This window comes from Camelina sativa, chromosome 4 (assembly GCF_030686135.1).
Source record: "Camelina sativa cultivar CO46 ecotype springtype chromosome 4, ASM3068613v1".
Lineage (NCBI taxonomy): Eukaryota > Viridiplantae > Streptophyta > Magnoliopsida > Brassicales > Brassicaceae > Camelina > Camelina sativa.
The window spans coordinates 19,651,835-19,676,115 of NC_141883.1; the positions used below are offsets into that span (position 1 = coordinate 19,651,835).

General features: G+C 40.1%; 2 pseudogenes; one reads left to right on the top strand and one right to left on the bottom strand.

The window, feature by feature from the left end:
* Positions 1-7,038: 7,038 nt before the first annotated feature.
* On the top strand, positions 7,039-7,485 carry LOC147945989 (KDEL-tailed cysteine endopeptidase CEP3 pseudogene; annotated as a pseudogene).
* A 7,507-nt stretch (positions 7,486-14,992) lies between these two features.
* On the bottom strand, positions 14,993-16,144 carry LOC147945990 (F-box protein At5g49610-like; annotated as a pseudogene).
* Between the last annotated feature and the right edge of the window lie 8,137 nt (positions 16,145-24,281).

Below are 24,281 nucleotides of genomic sequence, written 5' to 3' on the forward strand. Positions count from 1 at the left end.
AACCTAAATCTCTACACCTCCTTTCTCTTCTTTCTTCTATCTCACTTTTTCTTTCAATCTTCTCTTCTCTTCTCATGGCTTCTGAAACATCTTCCACCTCCTCTGAATCGGCCCATGTTTTCAATGTCACCGAACCTCACACAACTCTAATCTTGCTCAACATGAGCAACATAACCAAACTTACTCTGGACAACTTCATCACCTGGGGTCTCCAGATCAGACCTCTTCTTGAAGCACATGAACTTCATTGTTTCATTGCCGATGAAGACAACACACCACCAGAAACACTCACTTCTGCCACCGCTGCGAATCAAGTCAATCCTAACTTTGCCTCTTGGAAACGACAAGACAAGCTTCTCTTCAATGCATTTCTTGGATCTCTCTCCCTCCCTGTCCAATCCATCGTTGCTCGTGCCACTACTACTCGCAACATATGGGAAATCCTCTCCAACACCTATGGGAAATCCTCTTCTGGTCGCATCCGTCAGATCAGGGATCAACACAAGGAGAGCACCAAAGGAACCAAGTCCGTACAAGACTATCTGCGAGGTATCATTACTAAAGCAGATCAAATAGCGTATGAAGATCTCCTTGACTATATCACCAACAGACTCAACGACGACTACATAGCTATTGTAGAGATGGTTCAAGGTCGTGATACACCAATCTCCATTGAAGAGCTCCATGAGAAGCTTATCAACAGAGAAAACGCGTTGAAGGCTGCAGGTGACACCAATCTCTCTGTTCCTGCAACTGCTAATGTGACACAACTTTCCCGGCAATCATCTCGTGGTGGCTTCACCTCGTCTCGCGGTGGCTTCAACTCATCTCGTGGTGGCTTTCGTCCATCTCGCCCGTATCTTGGCAAATGTCAACTTTGTGGTGTTCAAGGTCATGGCGCCAAATGTTGTCCGCAATATCAACAACCGTCACAACAGTTCTCCTACCCTGCTCCACAATTCAACCAGTTTCGTGGGTTTACTCCTTCCCAGGCTCCGCATCTGCCTCTTCCTGCTCCCCAATGACGACCTCAGGCTCATTACACCACCACTGGTTCCCAGGCTGATGTCACTCCTTGGCTTCTTGATAGCGCTGCTTCACATCACATTTCTAGTGATCTCATTTCTCTTTCCCTACAGACACCTTACACTGACAGCGATAATGTGATGGTTGGTAATGATACTGGACTTCCCATTTCCCACACCGGTTTAGTCTCTCTCCCTTCTCTTTTCAAACCACTCTAACTCCAAAATGTTTTATGTGTCCCTGAAATGCGACGAAATCTCATTTTAGTCAACAAGTTATGCAAAACTAACAACGTTATGGTTCAACTCTGTCCGTTTGATTTTCAGGTGAAGGACCTTCACACGGGAACGACACTACTCAAAGGCAATGCCAATGAGGGTGTGTACGAGTGGCCACTCTCTTCCTCCAAACCTTTTGCTTCAGCTTTTTCTGCAATAAAGTCATCTCCTTCGGAATGGCATTCTCGATTAGGACATCCAAACACTCAAACTCTTCATACTATGTTAGCTAGATTTCATTTACCAAGTACTTTCTCTGTATCCTCTTCTTTGTTTTGCAATTCTTGCTCCATTAATAAAAGTCACAAGCTTCCCTTCTCTATGTCTTCTCTCGTCTCTACTCGACCCCTAGAAATTCTTTTCTCTGATGTTTGGACGTCTCCAGTACTCTCCATTGATGGTTACAAGTATTATGTGATTTTTGCCGATCATTACACTCGTTATACTTGAATTTATCCTCTTAAAACAAAATCTCAGGTTGCTCAAATCTTCCCTATCTTCAAAGCTCTCGTCGAAAACCGATTCAACCAAAAGATCATCACTTTATTCTCCGACAATGGCAGCGAGTATCTTGCTTTACGACCATTTCTTGCTACTCACGGGATCTCCCACCTCACCAGTCCACCACACACTCCTGAACACAATAGAATGGCAGAACGAAAACACCACCATATAGTGGAGACCGGTCTCTCGCTTCTCACACACGCACAAATCCCGCATTCTTACTGGACTTACTCCTTTGCGACGGCCGTCTATCTCACCAATCGCCTCACCACACCAACTATGGCGAATCATGCTCCTTTTGAGCTGCTCTTCCATGATACACCTAACTACTTGAAGTTGCGCATCTTTGGTTGTCTTTGCTACCCGTGGATCAAACCATATGGTCAACACAAGTTTACACCAAAATCCAAACCGTGTGTCTTCATGGGGTACTCTCTTACACAAATTGCTTACATCTGCCTTGACGTTGAGACTTCTCGTGTCTACATCTCGCGACATGTTCATTTTGTTAAATCGGTATTTCCCTTCTCGCGTCTCTTAGCTCAAACACATTCCCCTTCTGAAAACACCTCTTCCTCTGATTTCGTTTATGCATCTCTTGTTCCTATCTTTCCTCAAAAACCTGTCTTGGCCACTCTCCCGTGTTCTACTCCTTCACCTGCTACTGATGTGTCTCCCATGGCACAAGAGTCAAACCATAACGTTTCTAGTACTGCATCTGTTGCCGATGATTCCTCTACATCACAAACGTCGCTTCCTCTTGTGACTAATGCACATCCGATGGTAACACGTTCTAAAAACAACATCGAAAAGCCGAACACCAAGTATGGCCTTCATACTGTTTTGCAGGAACTAGAGCCAGAAAATCTTACACAAGCGCTAAAAGATAAAAAATGGCGGCGGTCTGTGAGCACTGAATACGATGCTTTCTCTCGGAATCATGCCTTTGATCTTGTTGACAGAGCTCTTGCTACTAACAGTGTTGGTTCTAAATGGGTCTACAGGATCAAACGCAAACCTGATGGCTCGGTCGACAACTACAAATCTCGTCTTGTTGCTAAAGGGTTTCACCAGCGTTCGGGAGTGGATTTCCATGAGACCTTTAGTCTGGTCATCAAACACGCTACCATTCGTCTTGTTCTCGGCACGGCTGTTGCTTCTGATTGGCCCCTCCAGCAGCTTGATGTTAACAAAGCTTTTCTACAAGGACCGCTTGAAGAAGAAGTTTACATGCTCCAACCTCCGGGATTTATGGACAAATATCACCCTAACCATGTGTCTCGTCTCAACAAGGCAGTGTATGGCCTCAAACAGGCACCGCGTGCTTGGTACACTGCTCTTAAAGATTTCCTTGTCAGTATTGGCTTCAAGAAGTCTCTCGCAGATGAATCACTCTTTGTTCTGTGCTCCGGAACCTCTTTTGTCTATATGCTCATATATGTTGACGACATCACCATCACGGGCACATCCATCTCTGCCATCACCCGCGTTACTGATCTTCTTGCTGCCAAGTTCTCCCTCAAAGATCTAGGTGAGCTCTCCTATTTCCTTGGAATGGAAGCTTACCGCACACGTGATGGGCTTCATATCACGCAGACCAAGTATATCACTGATCTTCTCCGCAAGACAAAAATGGCTGATGCTAAACCGGTTGCAACGTCGATGTCCTCTGGTCAGGTTCTCACTCTGTCCTCTGGTGATCTTTTCGCTAATCCCTCTACTTATCGTGCTACTGTGGGGAGCCTTCAGTACCTTGGCTTAACTCGCCCCTACATTGCCTTCGCTGTCAACCAGTTGTCTTAATACATGCATCAGCCACGCACACTACACTGGGAAGCTGTGAAACGTGTGCTCCGATATCTTGCGGGTACTGCGAACATGGGTATCTTTTTCTCCGCTAAGTCTTCGTCCAACTTACATGCGTACTCCGACGCTGATTGGGCTGGAAATCGAGATGATTACACTTCCACGGGAGCCTACATTACTTACTTGGGTCACCAGCCTGTCTCTTGGTCGTCTACGAAACAAACTGGTGTTGTTCGTTCGTCCACAGAAGCAGAGTATCGGGCTCTTACTGCGGCTGCCTCTGAAGTCAAATGGCTTACTTCTCTCATGTCGGAGCTTGGTCTTAAGTCTACGGATGTTCCTATTCTCTATTGTGACAACATTGGTGCTACTTACCTCTCTGCCAATCCGGTTTTACACTCTCGTATGAAGCACCTTTCACTGGATGATCATTTTGTTCGTGAACAAGTCCAGGGTAAACAGCTTCATGTTGCTCATATTTGCTCTACGGACCAGCTTGCTGATGCTTTAATGAAGCCACTTCCGCGTGCTCGGTTTCTTGATCTCTCGGCCAAGATTGGACTCTGTCACCGGCGTCTATCTTGAGGGGACGTATTAGTATAGATAGTCTTTATCTATAGTTGTGTTTATCTTGTATAGATTTCGTAATCTCCAAGTATCTCGAGATTGCGATCATAACAATCTTAACAACCTCTTGTATAAATATGTGCACTCATTGTTGAATAAGAATCATCAATTATCATCTCTCTAAATATCCTTCTCTATTAATTAAGTCAAAAGGAGTCAATAATACATTATAGCGAATAGGTTTTCCTAATATATTACCACAAAAATGCAAAACTTGCCACCAAAAGAATGCAAATATTTGAGATAGATAGAAGACATATTTATTGTTGTAATTACGACACAACCTGATGGGATGTAACTCAAAAATTTTATGAAGAACTGTTAAAGTTTAGAAAGGCAAAAGATACAACTCGATTACGTAAGGTGGTTTTGAACTAGATTAAATACAGCGTTGTTCCCATAAATACGACGTAGTTCTACATAAACTATTGTCCCATCCTTAGGTTAAGGGCCTAAATAAGTCTTAAGGAACGTGGAGTCAAGCCAACTCGAGCTTATTTGCTTTTGCATTATAAAACTCTCCATTGAAATCCATATCAATTATTTAATGACAAGGACACTGATGTGTCTGCATTTTATAGGTTTTTAATCATAGTTTTTGTATTTGTTTTGAGTCTTTTGTTAAGTTCAAGTGTGCTTTTAAAGTTTTTTTAGTCTTGTGTGAGTCTTTACAGGTTCTAGGTGACTTTGGAAGGAATCTGAGAGCTTTGAGGATGAAAACATGCATCTATAGCTAAATTGGTTGAAGACTGACCGGACTAGCAAGCAGATGGAGTGAGAGCAGAAAAACATTCCGGATCGACTGATCCTCGCTCGAGATCGACTAGTCCCGTTCCTGAAGCAACTTTTTTTTTTATGTTTCAAACCGACTTTTAGGGTTTTATTTTACTATTTAAGCACGAGGCTCGACCTCTAGAAAGATGAGTTTTATTCTACGCAGCTTTTGAGTACTTGTAAGCTTTGGGAGAAGATCTCTTATCCTTTCTAACCCTTTGGAGAAGAATTCTGAACCCTTTTATTTCTCTTTGCGATTCAAACATGTTTTCTTCATATTTGATTTGTGGTTGCTGTTGTTCGATGTCTGAGTAGTCTTTCTGTTGGGTTTCGGGTTTCAAAAAGGGGTTTCATGATTCTCTGAATTTAGGTTGCTAGATTTGGGATTGATCTATTATGTTCTTCTTCTATTGTTGTTCTTAATGCTTAAACAAGATTAGCTACCTAGTTTATGATTGTAGGTTTAATTCATGTAGGCATCAAAAGTGTTGTTGGATTGCTTGAAAAGAACATAGGTGAGCAAGGTGATCCTTAGCCAATAAAAGTTGAAGTTAAGGCACCTTGTGAACAGAATCAAACTTGAACTTATTGCTTGCTGGGATTGCTTAGATTCAAACGACGGTTTAGAGTTTTATCAATTCCTTGCATAGATAACTAATGCTGCGACAGTAGGTTAGTTTTACATTCGAGATTTGAGTTCAAGAACGGTATCTAATGCTTTTCCAATCTATCATCTAATTTCGTGATTGTGTCCCCTAACTGATTCCCTACGCCCAATATCTTCCCTTGATTTCAAAACTCTTATTTATTTTCTGTTTTTAATCGGTTAACTGAAAAACAATTTTTCTCATTGCCTTAGCTTTATTTGATCTATACAATTTTATAGTGCATTGCTTGGTCTCTGTGGATTCGATTCTGAAATGTTACAACAATACCACTAGATCGTGGTGTAGTACACATTGGGTTTTAATTTATATCTTATTTTTACCATTTAAATAATCTTACGGGAAATGGGAATGGACGTGCCTATTGTATTTCTCTACCAATCTTTTTTTAATAAATACTTTTCAACTGTTTCTACCAAATATAAATTCTGATATCAGTTAAAATTTATAATATATCATAAAGTTCCTCGCGTTTCACGTGTTTTATAAAACGTATCCGTTCTTGCTTTTGTCCCACGCACGATCTTTTCACCCTACTTTCTCATTTAGTCGATATCACGTACATATATCGCATATATACACATGTATTAATAACTCAATATACATTAGAGACACACAAAGATAAGCTTTACTAGTTCTCGTGGTGAGGACGCAACGCATGCAAGTCACTAATGATTATTATTGGGTCGAGAAAACTACAACATAAGCAGCTGACTCAACCATACTGAACTATAGTTATATCGATAAACTGAATGTCATAAGAAATCTACAATGTTACGATTTTAGGAATGGCTATTTACGATTTTGATGATGTAGTGAGTTTGATAATAAGTACGGATGTTATGGTAGGTCAAAAGTACTAGACTAAGTCGGTTTAGTCTTTGTCACAAGTCCATACCATAAATTAGTGAATAGTGAATTTCAAAGGGGAAAAAAAAGAACAGGTTTAGGTTCTATGTAGACTACATAAAATCAATCATGCAACGGTTATGTTGTACCGCATCAAACTCAAACATGCCAATTTTTGTGCGGTTAACTGAGAGCCCGATGAGCCACAAAAACTCGAACTGGGGTCTAAACCAGACCGGAATATTTCTAGTCATAACTCATTCTAATTAAGCATTGGTTTGGAAAAAAACAAATGTTATACGTACCATGCCAATAATCACATTACATGTATGTAACCCTTTTTCAAAAAATAACAATAATAAGAATAATAATTGCATGTAGGTTTAAATTAAAATATAGTGCAATCAGTCAAAATTCAAGGAAACAATGTATTTATGTTCCCATCTCTAATCATTTCATATAATCATATAAAAACAGAACCCAAAAAACAAGAAGAAGAAACTAAAGAAATGAAACTTTACTATCTTGGTCTATCTTTTCTCTTCCTCCTCCAAGCATCTCAAGGATTCGATTTTCACGAAAAAGAGTTAGAGACCGAAGAGAGCGTATGGAAGCTCTATGAGAGGTGGAGAGGCCACCACTCTGTATCCACAGCCTCCCATGAGGCACTCAAGCGGTTCAACGTTTTTAGACACAATGTGCTTCATGTCCACAGGACGAACAAGAAGAACAAGCCTTACAAACTAAAGATCAATAGATTCGCCGACATAACTCACCACGAGTTTAAAAACTCCTACGCTGGATCTAACGTTAAGCATCACCGGATGATCCGTGGTCCTAAGCGCGGATCTGGTAGGTTCATGTATGAGAATGTGACCATAGTTCCTAGTTCTGTTGATTGGAGAGAGAAAGGAGCTGTCACTAAAGTCAAGAATCAACAAGATTGTGGTAATTAAGAGATTCTTATGAGCTCAAATGATTATTGTGTTCTTTTCGAATCAAGAAATATTTATAGGGTGAATTACTCAAATGTTATCCAAATTAGGTAATATTACCAGAATCTACAAACAAAATTTTTATTATTAGAATATTTCGGGTATTTTCAAAATATCCAGTGTGCCGTTGTTTTATGTTACCGGAAAAAACGTAATTACAAAAATGTCATTGCCACGTCAGACGCCACGTCAAAAACGCTGACGTGTAACAATAACTCAGCCATAACGCGTTACAAAGGTATTTTGCGACTGAGTTATAGGTATATTCCGGCTGAGTTATGGAAAAAACATTTGAGTAAGAGCGGACGGCTGAGATAGAGCATAACTCAACCAAGCGTTACGGCTGACTTATCAAAATCTGGCTGAGTTAGAGCATAACTCAGCCAAGCGTTACGGCTGACTTATCAAAATCTGGCTGAGTTACGCTCTAACTCAGCCGTCCTTACGGCTGAGTTTTCACCCAATGGTTGAGTTGTTAAAATTTTGGCTGAGTTATCACTACGACACGGCTGAGTTATCACTACGACACGACTGAGTTACCATTTTCCGACTAGCTGAGTTATCGTACAACTCAGCCGTGATAGGCTGACTTATCTTACAACTCAGCCGTGATAGGCTGACTTATCGTACAACTCAGCCGTGATAGGCAGACTTATCGTACAACTCAGCCATTCGACGGCTGACTTAGTAGCAAAAGATTAATTACTAGAATGTTATTCAGTTACGGCTCACTTATTAAACAATACGGCTGAGTTACATATTTTCAGTTGATGAAGCGGCTGAATTTGGCAGCAATTTTTTTTGCTTTTTAATTACTGTAATGTTTTTCATGTTGTGACTGAGTTATAATTTGTTTGATGGCTGAGTTTTATATAGACTGAGTTATTAATTGTTTGATGGCTGACTTGCCACGTCGGACGCAACATCCATGTCAGCATTCCATGTCATCTTTTTTTTTTCCTCCGGAAATATGAAACGTCGTTCGACTCTTGTTCTTCAATTGGTAAATAAGTGAACTATTTACCTTCTTCTTCACCTTGTTCTTATACTTTTTCTTCACTTTTCTTCTTCACATCGTTATTCTACTTCTTCTTCACCTTGTTCTTCATTATCTTTCATGGATCCAGTTCCGGTACTAGTTGTGTCTGGTAATTGGGTAAAGAAACAGAGATATGTATTTAACACCGACGATAGAGGGTGTATAGTTGTGCAGATCGATGGTGGCACAACACACGACAAGCTTGTGGAGCTTGTTCTTGAAGACTACGGATTGGACGCGTTTAGCCATGAGCTAAATCTGAGCTACATGTTCTCGAGCATGGCACTGAAACTAATGGTGCATGATACTCCACCAGTTTTTGTCTCCAATGATCAACAGTTGCAATGTTTTTTGGGGCTATGGAAAACCGATCAACTACGTCTCTGTGTAGAGTTTTCGGCGAAAGAGTCTACATAAACTAGTGGAGCTAGAGGAAGGATGATTCGGCTAAGCAGTGAATCGAAATTAGAATCTACATACGAAGTGTACGGTGGGGGATTTGAAGGCACTTGTTTTGATTATGGTAAGATCGTTGACAAAGAAAACCAAGAAGAAGAAGAAGTTGTCGAAGTAGCATCTGACGAAGAAGAAGACGATGAATTTTCAAGCCGATTTGATTTTTTCGACGACTCCGATGGTGAGTCATCTGATGACGACCAATTTTCTGTATTGGGTGAGCCTCAGAGTAAAGAAGAGGAAGACCCATCTACTCCGCCTCCTCAGAAGAAAGCTCATAAAGATGATAACTTTGCCCGATCGAAGATGAATCCGGAGGCTAAAAATTGTTGTAGGACAAAGATACATGAGCAAAAAGGAGATCAGGAATCATGTGAAACTTATTTCGGTTAGGGATGGATTTGATTTTAATGTACCAGTATCAAATCCGAGACAGGTGGTTTTTAGGTGATGGGTTGAAGGATGTCTTTGGAGAGTTCGTGCATCTGTACAAGGGGATGACCCGGATTTTCATGTTCGTCTATACGATTCGGAACACACATGTTCTGTGACGGAACGTTCTATTAGATCCCGCCAATCAACAGGTGATGTATTGGCAGGTCTATACAGGGACTATCTTGGTGATCTTGGTCCGGATGTTAAACCTAAAAGTGTCGGAGTCATTTTCAATAAGCAATTTAGTTTAAAGGTAATAACTATGTTTTGACTGACTTATTGATAATAATGGCTGACTTATATGTATGTATAGGCTGAGTTATTTACATGTTACGGCTGATTTATTGATTATTTACGGCTGACTTATTCGAATGTATCGGCTGAGTTATCTATATGTTATGGCTGATTTATTAATTTGTTTGGTGTCAACAGATGGGTTATTGGAAGGCAAATCGAATGCTGCTGAATGCAAGGCTGATCGATCAGGGAACTCCTGAGGATAGTTTTAGCGAGTTACCTTCTTACATATACAAGTTAACAAGGGAAAATCCGGGTACAGTTACGCGTCTTCAAATAGATGATGAAGACAGATTCAAATATGTTTTTATTGCTTTTGGTGCGAGTATTGCTGGGTTTGCTTTCATGCGCAAAGTTGTTGTTGTCGACGGAACGTTTCTCCATGGTAGTTACAAGTGGACGCTTCTAACAGCCCTAGCTCAGGATGGTAACTTTCAAATTTTCCCATTAGCTTTCGCTGTTATTGACACTGAAAATGATGAGTCTTGGCGTTGGTTTTTTACACAACTCAAAGTTGCCATTCCTGACGAAAAGGATCTTGCGATAATCTACGACAGACATAAGTCAATAGGGAAAGCGATTGGTCAAGTGTATCCCTTGGCTTCGCGTGGAATTTTCACTTACCATTTGTATAAGAACATATTGGTGAAGTTCAAAGGAAAACATTTGTTCCCTCTGGTGAAAAAAGCGGCAAGGTGTTTTAAGCTGTCTGATTTTAATGAGGCTTTCATTGAGATTGAAGCACGTCATCCCAAACTACATGGATACCTCCAACGAACTGGTGTCCGAATGTGGGCGCGTGTTCATTTCACAGGTGAAAGGTACAATCTAATGACAACGAATTTTGCAGAATCAATGAACCATGCACTGTCAAATGCTAGAAGTCTTCCCATAGTTCGACTGCTAGAATCGATACGGAATATGATGACTAGATGGTTTTTTGAACGGAGAGAGGATGCAAAATCGCAGCTAACAACGCTCACTCGAGGTGTTGAGAAACTGTTACAGGTAAGTTTACATAACTCAGCCATAACAGCTTTCATATATCAGCCGTAACTGTTTCCATATATCAGCCAATACCATTATAGTTTCCATAAATCAGCCATAATTGTTTTCATAACTCAGCCATCACTCTTTTCATAATTCAGCCTAAAACGTTTTTTTTTGTTCTACTCCCTACTAGGACCGTGTCACCGCAGCCTAAATCAGCCATAATTTTTTTCATAACTCAGCCGTTATTCACTACTCAGCTGTCACATGAATCGATGTGACCTTTTGTTTTCCCGTAAAACTATAACTCAGCCGTTACTTTATTATATTTCAGCCTCAAAGTGAGAGTAGATACTAAAATGTGGAAGCATAAAAGGTGGATACATAGAACATATTAAGGTAAAACTGGAAATCACTGCTGGAAACCCTAAAGGATCCCAGAGACTTTGAGGGACAACCACAAAAGGTAACAATTTTTGCACATGATTTCAAAGTCTCCATAGCGGAGAGAATGGAAACCATAATCCAAACAACACATCACAGCACAAGCGGGAGAAGGGAGTAACGGGCTGTCAGGATAGCGATGGGAGGCTGCGTATGAGTTTTTTCGGGCTGTCTTATAAAGAGATAACTCAAACAGAAAATCATTACCGGTTACCATGGCACCCGGAGACATCAGAGGATAATGATCTGCATCAAACAGCTGGAGGTAATGGACGGCCATAACCTCATTCCCTTGACAAATACTTAGTATCCCACATGCTAAGGTGGCATCAGCATTGGCCGGTACAATACGACTGAGAATATCAATCCCATGCTGGATATCTCTATCCTTAGCCACAACCCTTAGCCCTTCATAGTAAATGGCAATGGGGTTGCCGGCGTCAAAGCATTTGATGAAGAAAGGCCTGTACCGCCCTTCAATTTGGAGGCCACCATCAGGGGCATTCGATGTGTTGATTTCTGATGGATCAGTACAAAGGCAATAGATAGCAGCTGTCTTTAGAACTTCTTTACAGTATACTGCATTTTTTCCCTTACGACCAGCCCTTAGAATAGAACCAAGTGACCACCATCGATCTTCTGCAGCAAGGGAAACAATTTTAATGAAAACATCATCGGGGAGATCCGGCATCTTGGGTTCTCGAGCGGACATAGTAACGTAAAAAATAATTTTATTCTAGTTTGTAGTTGAGAGGGAATAGACTAAAGAAACGGGAATATTATAACTCAGTCACTTGGTTGTATTTGTAGTTGAGAGGTAATAAATAGACTAATAATTTTATAGTTAAGCAATATTTTGGCGAGAAACCATAAGTTAATCCTTTCGTTTTCCCGTACATTTTATAACTCAGCCGTGAAGTCATATATATCAGTCATCTACTTCCAGATTATTCCTAGTGATAAATCAGCCATTACTTACTATAAATCACCCATGACATGAATCGACGAGACCTTTCGTTTTCCCGTAAAACTATACTTCAGCCGGTAAGCAATATTTTGGCAGGAAACCATAAGTTAACCTAATAATAGACGTGACCTTTCGTTTTCCTATTGTTTTCTCTTTATATTCATATAATTCATTGTATCGTTTCGGTTTCTTCTTCTCCGCTCATTGCACCTATAAATATTGCATCTTAGTCGAACAGTTCACCTTCAAATCTCATCTATCATGATATTGAATTTCCTTCGATCGTTGCACATGTAAGTCTCTTTCCCTCTCAATATATTGCATATTTTCCGATTATTGCACCTATCAGTTGGTGACGGTTGTTTTTATTTTGATAGCCGAGCTATGGACGGGGAGGGTTCTAGCAGACGTGAAAAACGCAAGGCAGAGTGCGTAGACAAAGACAATCAGCCGTCCATCCGCATGGCCGGCTCAAGTTCCAGTAAACGTCAAAGAAATGCAGATTTCGAGTGGGAAGAGGAAGCATTATTGGCCGTGTCCGAAGCTTTTACTCAGACGAGAGTCGCGGCCGAGGCGGAGACAAAAGATCGCTATGCAGCAATTCTGCATTTGATGGATGATCATATGCAGAAAAAGGAAGAGAAGACCGCCCTCGAGCATCAAGTGGAACTAATCGACGCTCAAATATCCCAACTGAATCAAATCTTGGGTGGAGAACTTGTCGACTTAGAGACAGAGCACAAGAGGTTAGAGGTTATGAGAGAGATTGCGGATGCTGATGTCGAATAGTGTTTGGTTCCTCCTCCTCTTGATTGGGAGAAACTAAAAGTTCCTGGTTCCTCCTCCTCTTAATAGGTTTTAAAAACCATCTTCCATTGTACTGTCGTCTCGTCTTCTTTATGAACTCTGAACTTAACTTTTTTTCTTTTGATATCTTTTTGTAATGTTTAATATTAATATAATATAACCGGTATTACGATATCGCAGCCATTACGGATTTATAAATCACTATAACTCAGCCGTAAGTTTTATAACTCATCCGTCAAGTCATATATATCAGCCATTTACTTTCAGATTGTTTCTTGTGATAACTCAGCCATAACTCACAATAACTCAGCCTTCAAGGGACCTTTTGTTTTCCTCGTAAATATTATAACTCAGCCGTAAAGTCATATTTATCAGCCGTAAATGTTTCTTGTGATAACTCAGCCATAACTCACTATAACTCAGCCGTCACATGACGTTTCGTTTTCCCGTAAATATGTCTGACTCTCTTTCATCTCACATACGTTTGACTCTCTTTACATCTCACATCGACTTTGCTGAAGAATTGCCATTAAATTTCCATTAAATTCGAATTGATTACATTTAGTTCGGCAATTCGCAAAAATGAAAAAAAAAATAAAAATAAAAAGCGAACGAGTTCCCATGTGAAGGCTAATCACGAGTCTTCTGATCTCGGCACAAACTGATTCCCATCACTAGCATTATGGACGGTCCTGTAGTCTCAGAATGGGAGCTGGACCGGATAGATCAGACTCCAACGGTTCTTCCACCACCAGCTTGCTCAGATAATATCGCAAGATCTGACGATCCCACCTTAAGGCTTCAAGCCTTTCCATCGGCACTTCGGAGCCCTTGGGCACCATCTCCTCCAGGAAGGCACATGGACCTTCTATGGCATGGCTTTCGCGGAAGAAATGGTCCGTTGACTCCAAGTAGTTGACGTACCGCCTCAGCCTCTCCACGCTAGCTTGGTAGGCCTAGACGTCCATGATGCGCAGGAAGTCAGACTCTCCAAAGGTTCGTAATCACCTTCGGGTAAGTTTGGCACCACCATACGGGAGACCTGTCCTTCGCACGAAGCATGCTCAGCAAGTAGACGAGTCATGCGCCACTTCGCCAGAAAGAAACCTTCGGCGATGAGCTCATCCAGGACTCGGATAGTCCCTTCCAATCGGCAGAGCCGATAGACTTGTTCGAGTGTAAGACGAAGTGCTTTGATATACGCGCCTAGTCTCTTGCGGAAAGCTTGGTACATCCGAAGTTCCGTTTGCAAAGGATCCCCGGATGGCTCGATGACGATGAAACTCAGAACGAGTTCACGGGATCGAGACGTCTTCGTCTCCTCTTGAGGGGGGCATTATCCAACTCATTTGGATCGAAACCGCTAGCTCCAGCGGCTGTCCGTTCTCGGGCTCATTTCAACCATGCAGATCGGGTAGTCACTGGCATCTTTGCTAGTTTCGTTCGAGTTAGGAATGCTCTGAACATTTCCAACCCTTCCCCTATTTATACTAAAACTTGGAACGCAACTGCGATCCTCTTCCCGAGAATCACTCTAAAAGACCGTGCAAACATTCAATGTTTTTTGTCACGCGTCCCTAAAAAATCACTATAACTCAGCCATAACATGAATCGACGAGACCTTTCGTTTTCCCGTAAATATTATAACTCAGCCGTAGAGTCATATATCATCCATTTAGTTGCTGATTGTTTATTTTGATAACTCAGCCATTACTCACTATAACTCAGCCGTTACATGACCTTTCGTTTTTCCGTAAATATTATAACTCAGCCGTAGAGCGATATTTTGGCGGGTCACCATAAGTTAACCTAATAATAGACGAGACCTTTCGTTTTCCTATAAATATTATAACTCAGTCGTGACATTGAAATAAATCAACCATTTATTTTCATATTGTTTCTTGTGATAACTAAGCCATCACAGTTTTATTAATCATTATAACTCATCCGTCACATAATCTATCCGATTACAACAAAAAAAGGTCTTACTTAACAATCATCTTCTACGTTTTTTTACTGTTCTCTTGACCATATTAAAGCTTACTCTCTCCATTTCCCACTCCTTTCGTATCTTTTCTTTCAGCTTCATCTTTATCCAAACAAGCTCTTTCGTAGTTTGAGTAGAAAGGTATAAGATGATAACTGGGTGGGTGGCCGGACGATAACAAATTATCCCTAATCAAATATCGACAGTTGTTGCTATTCATGTTGTAGAGACCGAGCCGATCACTAACCGCCACTGATACAACGTCGCTACTTGGGAACCAAAAGGGTTGTGCATATTCATCTTTCAACGCTGTAATTTTAGCGTCTTCCACTTTAACCCAAGACTTTCTCAAATTGTTCTACAAAACCCATAACTCAGCTCCGTTTCTTGATTCTGAATGTTGAGTAACACCTAGCTTTCCTTCGTAGCTGACCAAGATGAGACTGCTATCGCATAATAGTACGTCCGGAAAAGAGAAAATAGACCAAGTTTTGGTTCGCATACAGAACCGGATCACGTTGTTCTTCCTTGTTAACCAATGCAAGAAACCGTGTGCTGATACCGGTATAGCTTCTCTCGGGAAAAACTCTAATAACTCGAAATTATTCAGTCGCTTCCACGCGAAGGAATCAGAATCGAAGACCTAACGGTTGTGAATATAGAAACCTTCCTTGGTCATCCATGTCCTTGGTTCAGAAACCCTAATGATCTTATACCGAAACGGATTCAAAGAAATCACCATTAAACCGGTTGTGATCGTCAGATATCGAGTTTTAGGGTTTGGTATGATCCGGAACTGCTTTGTGGCAGGTTTACAAACGATGTAATCTGGTATCATTTTCGCTCCTTTAAACCTATCACCGATACAGATCAAAATCCCATGATGTGTATCACAAGCTTTGATCTTTGCGTTGTTCTGAGGAAGAAACTGAAGCGAGATTTGTTTTTTATCTCCTTTTTCTTCTTGTTCTGCTTCAACGCTGGGGACAAAACGGGGCCGATACCTAAACCATTTGTCCTCGTAATGAACAAAATAGCCGAAAACAGAGTTGGCTCTATGGAGATGATGATCGATAAATCTCAACTCGTAACTTCTTTTGTTGCACTCTTTGTTTTGTAGACGGAATCTTGCAATTTCCGTCGCTGAACAATGAGAGAGGATCTCTTGAATCACGTCTTGGTTCAACATCGCGTGTGGCCAGATAAAACCTTTGAGAGGATTGTTTCTTGTGATAACACAGCCATAACATATTTATAAATCACTATAACTCATCTGTCACATGCATCGACGAGACCTTTCGTTTTCCCGTAAAACTATTACAAGTCGTATAAATCAATCGTATGCTTTCAGATTGTTTCTTGTAATAACTCAGCCATATCTTACAATAACTCAACCGTCACATGAATCGACGAGACCTTTCGTTTTCACATGAATCGTATGCTTTCAAATTGATTCTTTTGATAACTCAGCCATTATTCAATATAACTCAGTCGTAACATGAATCGACGTGACCTTTCGTTTTCCCGTAAAACTATATCTCAGCCGTCAAGTAATATAAATGAGCCATTTGCTTTCAGATTATTTCTTTTGATAACTCAGCCATTATTCAATATAACTCAGTTGTAACATGAATCAATGTGACATTTTGTTTTCCCGTAAAACTATAACTCAGCATAAGTTGTAACCTTTTGGCAGGAAAACATAAGTTAACCTAATAATAGACACGTTGTATCGTTTCGGTTAATTCATTGTATTGTTTCGGTTTCTTCTTCTCCGCTCATTACACCTATAAATATTGCATCTTCGTTGATCAGTCCACCTTCAAATCTCATCTATCATTATATTGCATTTCCTTCGATCATTTCCTTCAAATCTCAGCTATGGACGGAGAGGGTTCCAGTAGACGTCAAAAACGCAAGGCAGAGTGGGGAGAAGAAGACAATCAAGTGGACGGAGCAAGTTCCAGTAAACGTCAAAGAAATGCAGATTTCGAGTGGGAAGAGTAAGCACTATTGGCCGTGTCGAAGCTTTTAGTCAGACGAGAGTCGAGGCCGAGGCGGAGACAGCTGATCGCTACAAAGCAGTTCTGCATGTGATGAATGATCATATGAAAAAGAAGGAAGAGAAGACCGCCCTCGAGCATCAAGTGGAACTAATCGACGCTCAAATATCCCAACTGAATCAAATCTTGGGTGGAGAACTTGTCGACTTAGAGATAGAGCACCAGAGGTTAGAGGTTATGAGAGAGATTGCAGAAGCTGATGTCGAACAGTGTGTCGTTCCTCCTCCTCTTGATTGGGAGAAACTAAAAGTTCCTGGTTCCTCCTCCTCTTAATCGGTTTTAAAAACCATATTCCATTGTACTGTCGTCTCGTCTTCTTTATGAACTCTGAACTTTTTTTTTTCTTTTTGTAATGTTTAATATTAATATAATTTAGCCGGTATTACGATATCTCAGCCATTATGCGTTTTCCCGTCAAGTCATATATATATCAGCCATTTACTTTCAGATTGTTTCTTGCGATAACTCAGCCATAACTTACACTAACTCAGTCGTGACATGACCTTTTGTTTTCTCGCAAATTTTATAGCTCAGCCGTAAATTCGTATAAATCAGTCGTTTGCTTCCAGATTGTTTCTTGCGATAACTCAGTCATAACGTTACTATAACTCAGCCGTTAAATGAGAGGAGAAACTAAAAGGAAAATGTGGAAGCATAAAAAGGTGGATAACATGGACCTTTAATACATGAAAAAGATACTCGCCTAAGGAATGGAAAATAATTATTTTAAATTAAATTGACAGGAAATTACTGCTGAAAATCACTGCTGGAAACCCTAAAGGATCTCAGATACTTTAAGGGACAACCACCAAAGGTAACAGTTTTTGCACATGATTCTATAACGGTCTCCATAGCCAGGAAAATGGCGACCGTTATCCAAATAACACATCACAGCACAAGCGGGTGAAGGGAGTAACGGGCTGTCAGGATAGCGATGGGAGGCTGTATATGAGTATTTTCGGGCCGTCTTATAACGAGATAACGCAAACAGAAAATTATCATTGGTTGCCCTGACACCTGCAAACAGCAGAGGATAATGATGTACATCAAACAAGTGGAGGTAATGGACAGCCATAACCTCATTCCCTTGACATATACTTAGTACCCCACATGCTAAGGTGGTATCAACATTGGCCGGTACAATACGACTGAGAATATCAATCACACGCTGGATATCTCTATCCTCAGCCACAACCCTTAGCCCTTCATAGTAAATGGCAATGGGGTTGCCGGCGTCAAAGCATCTGACGAAGAAAGGCCTGTACCGCCCTTCAATTTGGAGGCCACCATCAGGGGCATTTGATGTGTTTATTTCTGATGGATCAGTACAAAGGCAATAGATAGCAGCTGTCTTTAGAACTTCTATACTGTATACTGCATTTTTTCCCCTATGACCAGCCCTTAAAATAGAACCAAGTGACCACCATCGATCTTCTGCAGCAAGGGAAACGATTTTTATGAAAACATCGTCGGGGAGATCCGGCATCGTTTTTCCAACTATAACTCAGCCGTTAAACAATATTTTGGCGGACAACCATAAGTTAACCTAATAATAGACGTGACCTTTCGTTTTCCTATTGTTTAAATTTGAAGTTATAATAATTTTAATATTCAACTGTTGGAATAATACTTTTACAAAAAAACAAAAATTCTAAATTCAAATATTAATTATTTAATTATTTTGATAATATATTGTAAAAAAGCTCACTTTATGAATTTATTATCGTGTGGATCTGAACCGACCAAACCAAACCGAATCGGAAAACTAATTTTTGTGATATCACTTTTTGTGATATCGAGTGACGTTTTAATATCTCATAACTCAGCCGTACGAAGTATATAATTCATAACTCAGCCGTGTGAAGTATATAAATCAGCCGTAACTTAACCGTAAATCAGCCATAATTTTGAAAATAGACAAATCAAAGTTTTACAAATCCAAGTAAAATTCCTACCAAAAGAAATCCAAATGTTTTACATATCATAGTACAATTCCTACCAAAAGAAACGAAACGAAGGACGTAATTCTTTCTTATTTAACCTTACTCATAAAATCAGGTGCCTCATCGTAGATTTCTGCTGCCATTTTAACCTGTATAGCTTGGATATTTTGATCACATATGCCATCAAAAGTCAAACCAAGCTAGACATTCTACAAACTTTAGAGCGTACACGCCATAGTCACCAACCTGTACGTTTTGAGGGACCTTCGAGACACTCTTCCTCCTGAAACTGAACTGACTGAAAGTAGGTGTACGCCATTTGTCAGGAACGTTCTCGTTCATCATTGCTGGAATCATCCGCGCAAACGCCCTACAAGCATTCATCATTCTAATATCACTGTCTTTGTTTGCTTGACCCCGATGCTATCAAAGCAATCAATATGCCTTCTGATGAGATCCACGTGCAGCGCCACCCAGTGATTGCCTTCAGTTTGTGGAGAAAAATACAGGTGATCCACATCTTCTATCCACTTCAAATTAGTCGGTTGATCTGAAGGTATCAAACCTTTAACTAACTCTTCGTAACAGTTGCCATTGAATTTAAACAGTTTGGGTTTCATCTCGAACTGAGCATAGTCACGAACCATCGTTCTGGTGAACCACGGGTCTACAAACGCAATGCATTTTTTGTGATATGGGAATGGATCTCGGTTGTACCTAATACTGAGGAGTCTCATAATCGCGCCCATGTGCTGTAAAACAGAAAACTGAGTAAAGAACAGCAGCTCAGCCATAATATAATATAAGTCAGTCGTAAACAATAACAAATCAGCTATTATGTATTATAACTTCGCTGCCAACACTAACAACTCAGTCATTATGTATTATATCTCAGCCGTAAACATTATTACTCAGCCGTCAAGTCATTATATCTTAGCCGTAAACATAATAACTCAGACATCAAGTTAAACTTACTTCATCAGACAACCACCCAAATGTATCATGCTTCACTGGCCAGTTCTTTCTTTCGGTGATGAGAGTCCAATAGAATTCAATATTTGGTGTTGACTTGCATAATATAATGACAGGTTAATATAATGTTAACAAGCTGTGATTAACAAGGGTCTAAAGGGTCATACTCGGCTGTCTTTAGGTACTCCAAAAGTTTTTTCAACTTGATCGGATCAACCGGTGCCAGAGGATCATATATTCCAGCTCCAGGTACAAAGTTCTTCCTCATGCACGTCAGTCCGTTGTCTACAATATAAGGAAAAATTCTCGCTTGTGTAGCTTGTTGTGTATTCAATGCACTTCCATCCGGGGACAGCTTAACACTCTCCAGCCTTAAAGCTTTAATTCTATCAAGCCTAATCTTTTCCTCCTCATCATCCTCAAATTCAGGTTCAAGGACATCATTTTCAACCATTAACTCGGCTGTCATATCACATATACTGCTGTCAGCAGCGTTGGCACCAGCGTTTGCATCAGCTTTTGCACCAGCTTCGGCTTATCCCTCATTCAAAACAGGTTCTACAAATTGCAACGGCTTCACGGCAGTAGGCTTAGTAGTCTTTCTACCTCTTTTCTTTTGCGGATTATCTTCAACTTTCTTTTCCGCCAACTCTTTGACCTTCTTTGTTGCCAACTCTTTGGCCTTCTTTGCAGCCGCCGCCTCATCTTTGGCCTTCTTTGCCGCAACCTCTTTGGTATTTGCATCTAATTCTTTGTCCTTCATTGCATCTTTGGCATTTTTCCACGTGTTCAGCCGTCGGTTTGGTTTCGTAGCAGTTGGAGACTTCTCAACAAAATTAAGAGGATCATCTTTATCAAACTCTTTATTCAGATTCCTACTGACCCAAGCCAAACCACTGCCATCTACCTGTATGACATAGCGAACATAATTCAGATAATAATAACTCAACCTAAACATTCTAGAAAATCAGCCATAAAATTAAGATAAATCAGACATTACCGGAGGACTGTTGACAGAGTAGTTTTCTTGCTTTTTTCCTGGAATGACTGGTGGACCTTTTGGTGTCTGTAGATTTTCCCGAAGGTATTCTGGTAACAGACTCGTTATTTTGAAATTTGAACACGCATCATAAGTGTTTTGGTCAGTTTGCCCAACACCCATGGAAAGCACGTGCTCTTTCATCTGTTTGAGTTCACTCTCAACAAATCCAAACCTGGTATCAATCCTTTCATTCATCCTCTTTTCTATTCTATCTCCAATCTTATTCTCCAATCCAGAGCAATGTTTTTTTCAAAAGTTTCAAACCTTGAGGTTAAATTAGACACAAACTCAACGATAGTTGCAACCGACCCATCTTCTCCAGCATCTTCCTCCTCACTAGCACACTGAAACAAATACATAAACCGTCGTAAACAAGGTAACGAAAGATTACATATAATATAAACACACAATACACCATATCACTTACCTTTATTCCTTTCTTCTTCTTCTTCCTCTTCTGTGCAGCTCCTTCACCAGATTCACCACCCTGACTGTTTGAAACGTCCACCTTCTGGACTGTCTGCTTTTTTGCGGGAGGAGATTCAGAAACATCTGTTTTAGCTTTTCGCTTTTTCTTCTTATCACTCCCCTTAACATCCCAAGAACCTTTTACAAACTTACCCTACTAGGTTGCATGGAAACGGAAACGGATACGCGGAAACGAAACGTTTCGGAAACAGGAAACGGTTTTTTCAAAAATTAGGAAATGGAAACGTTTTGGAAACGTATGTACATATTCATATACATATATATATATATATATATATATATTTATATATTTATATCTATATATATATATATAATGAAACACCAAACATAAAAACCATATCAAAAAGCTTCAAACAATAAAACTTCAAATATAAATATTAAATAGTTGAATTAAAACACTAATAATATTATATATTTATATCTATAATGAAGTTTTATATTTTAAAGATATTTATTTATTAAATTTCAAAATAAAAAAGAAGTTTTCGTCGTGTTTCCAAAACGGAAATGGAGTTTCCATCGTGTTTCCAAACAGAAATTTCTAGGAATCGTGTTTTTGTGCCTTGTTTCCGAGTTTCCACGAGTTTCTGTTTCCGAAACGTTTTGAAAACGGGAAACGGACCTCGAAAAGAGTTTCCATGCAACATAGCTCATGTATGTCTTGGATAAGGCGATCAAGTGCAGGGTCATCTTCTTGACCTGGCCATGTATGAAATAGCTCGCTTACATCATCCTTCATAACCATTTTAGTCAAATGCAGCTGTTACATAAGAGATTTTGAAACCCATCAGTAAGTTTTAACTCAGCCATCACTAAAACATAACTCTGTCAACACAAAACATTAACTCAGCCATCACTAAATCATAACTCAGCCATCACTAAGTCATAACTCAGTCGTGACTTAAAAACCTTACCTCACCAAGCACTTTGATCTCTTCAGAAATTACGGTTTCCAGCGTTGAACATGTACGGTTTCCACCCCATTGAAGCAATGGTATGCCAGCATTTTTTTCTTTTGTTGCATTCCCAAACCGATCTCCAAAGCATTTGATGGACTCATACGCCCAAGCCTGTAACACGGGTGTAAAGCCACTAAGGGTGTACGACTTTCCCGTAGGCTTCAACATCTTTATAGAATCAACAAGAGCTTCAAATACTGACCGACCCCATGGATAAGTCTTCATGGATTCATCATCAAAAACTCTTTTTGCACTTTCATATGGAATTCTAGAGTTATGATGCAAACCATAAAGTCCAATGTGTTGAAGAAGCAACAGCCCCAACCATTTACGATGATTAGGGTTTTTCCATCCCCGGCACACATTTAATGCTTCCCTGAGTTCATTTAATGATGGACCTTCCCCACCAGGCACTTGCAATAGTCTGAAGAACGTTTTGTGTTCCTCTTCAAGTTCAACTCGTTCTGTCGGCATTGGGTCTATGTTTAACCCCGTGACATGAGCAAATTCATTCAACCCAAACCTGATAGGTTGACCACTGACCACAAACCAAAGCTCCTTCTTATGTACCCTTAATTGGTTACATAGTAGGAAATGTACAACCTTACCAGACCAGACGAATTGGCTATCAACTAGCTTAGAGATTATTCCAATAGGTACTTTCTTCGTTTCATCCCACGCATCCTGTCCTATTGATTCCCTAATCTGAGGGAAATCTAACATCTTGAAATTGGTATTAATTTGTTTACTATATATAATAGACTTCATTTCTGGCCAAAGTCTTGGGGGGTAATCCCTTGCTTGTTCTTCAGAAATATCCTTAGCCATCTGATAAATATAATTCAGCAGTAAAGCATAAAATAAATCAGCCATAAAATATGACAAACTCAGACGCAATGCATATAATAACTCCACCACAAATACATAACTCAGCCGTAAAGCAGCCGTAAACTAGAGGAAGACACATACCGGAACTCGAAGACGAGACGGCTTAGACGGAAACGAACAAGACAGCGACGACGGAGAGAGAAAGAGAGAATGAGAGAGAGAGTTTTTTATCGTTTAGGGTTCGTCGAGAGAGAGAGAGATTTCGTCGACGAGAAAGAGAGAGAGTTTTTTTTTATTTTTTTTCCGCGGTTTGTGAACAGTTTTTAACTGTTCACTTTCCCTCTCAGCCATAACTTTACTATAACTAAGCCGTAACATGAGTCGACTAGACCTTTCGTTTTCCCGTAAATATTATAACTCAGCCATCAAAACATATATAACAGCCATCTACTTCCAGATTATTCCTAGTGATAACTCAGCCATCATATAAATATGTCATCTACTTCCGTTTCTAATTTCAGATTGTTTCTCGTAATACCTCAGCCATAACTCACTATAACTCAGCCATTACATGGATCGACGAGACCTTTCGTTTTCCCGTCAAACTATAACTCAGCCGTCAAGCAATATTTTGGCGGGAAATCATAATTTAACCTAATAATAGACGTGACCTTTCGTTTTCATATTGTTTTTCCTTTATATTCTCCTCATTCATATGTCTGACTCTCTTTCATCTCATTCTTCGTTTATATTGTTTCACTTTATACACTCCTAAATCACATATCTGTCTATATGTTACATCTTCCTATCGACATGGAAGTTGTTCCTCATATCGATGGAAAGTTTTTTAGAGATGTCGAAGCGATCATTTGCGCCACTGATCAGGGGAATATTCCGGTTCTAAACCCTGGTGTGGGTTCCTGGGTTGACACAACCACTGTTACGTGGTTCAAGTTCCTTCACGTTCTCTCTATCGCGATTGGAGGAATACTTCAACACAACTTGCACCATGCGTGGCCGACGTACCGCTTGATTCCCT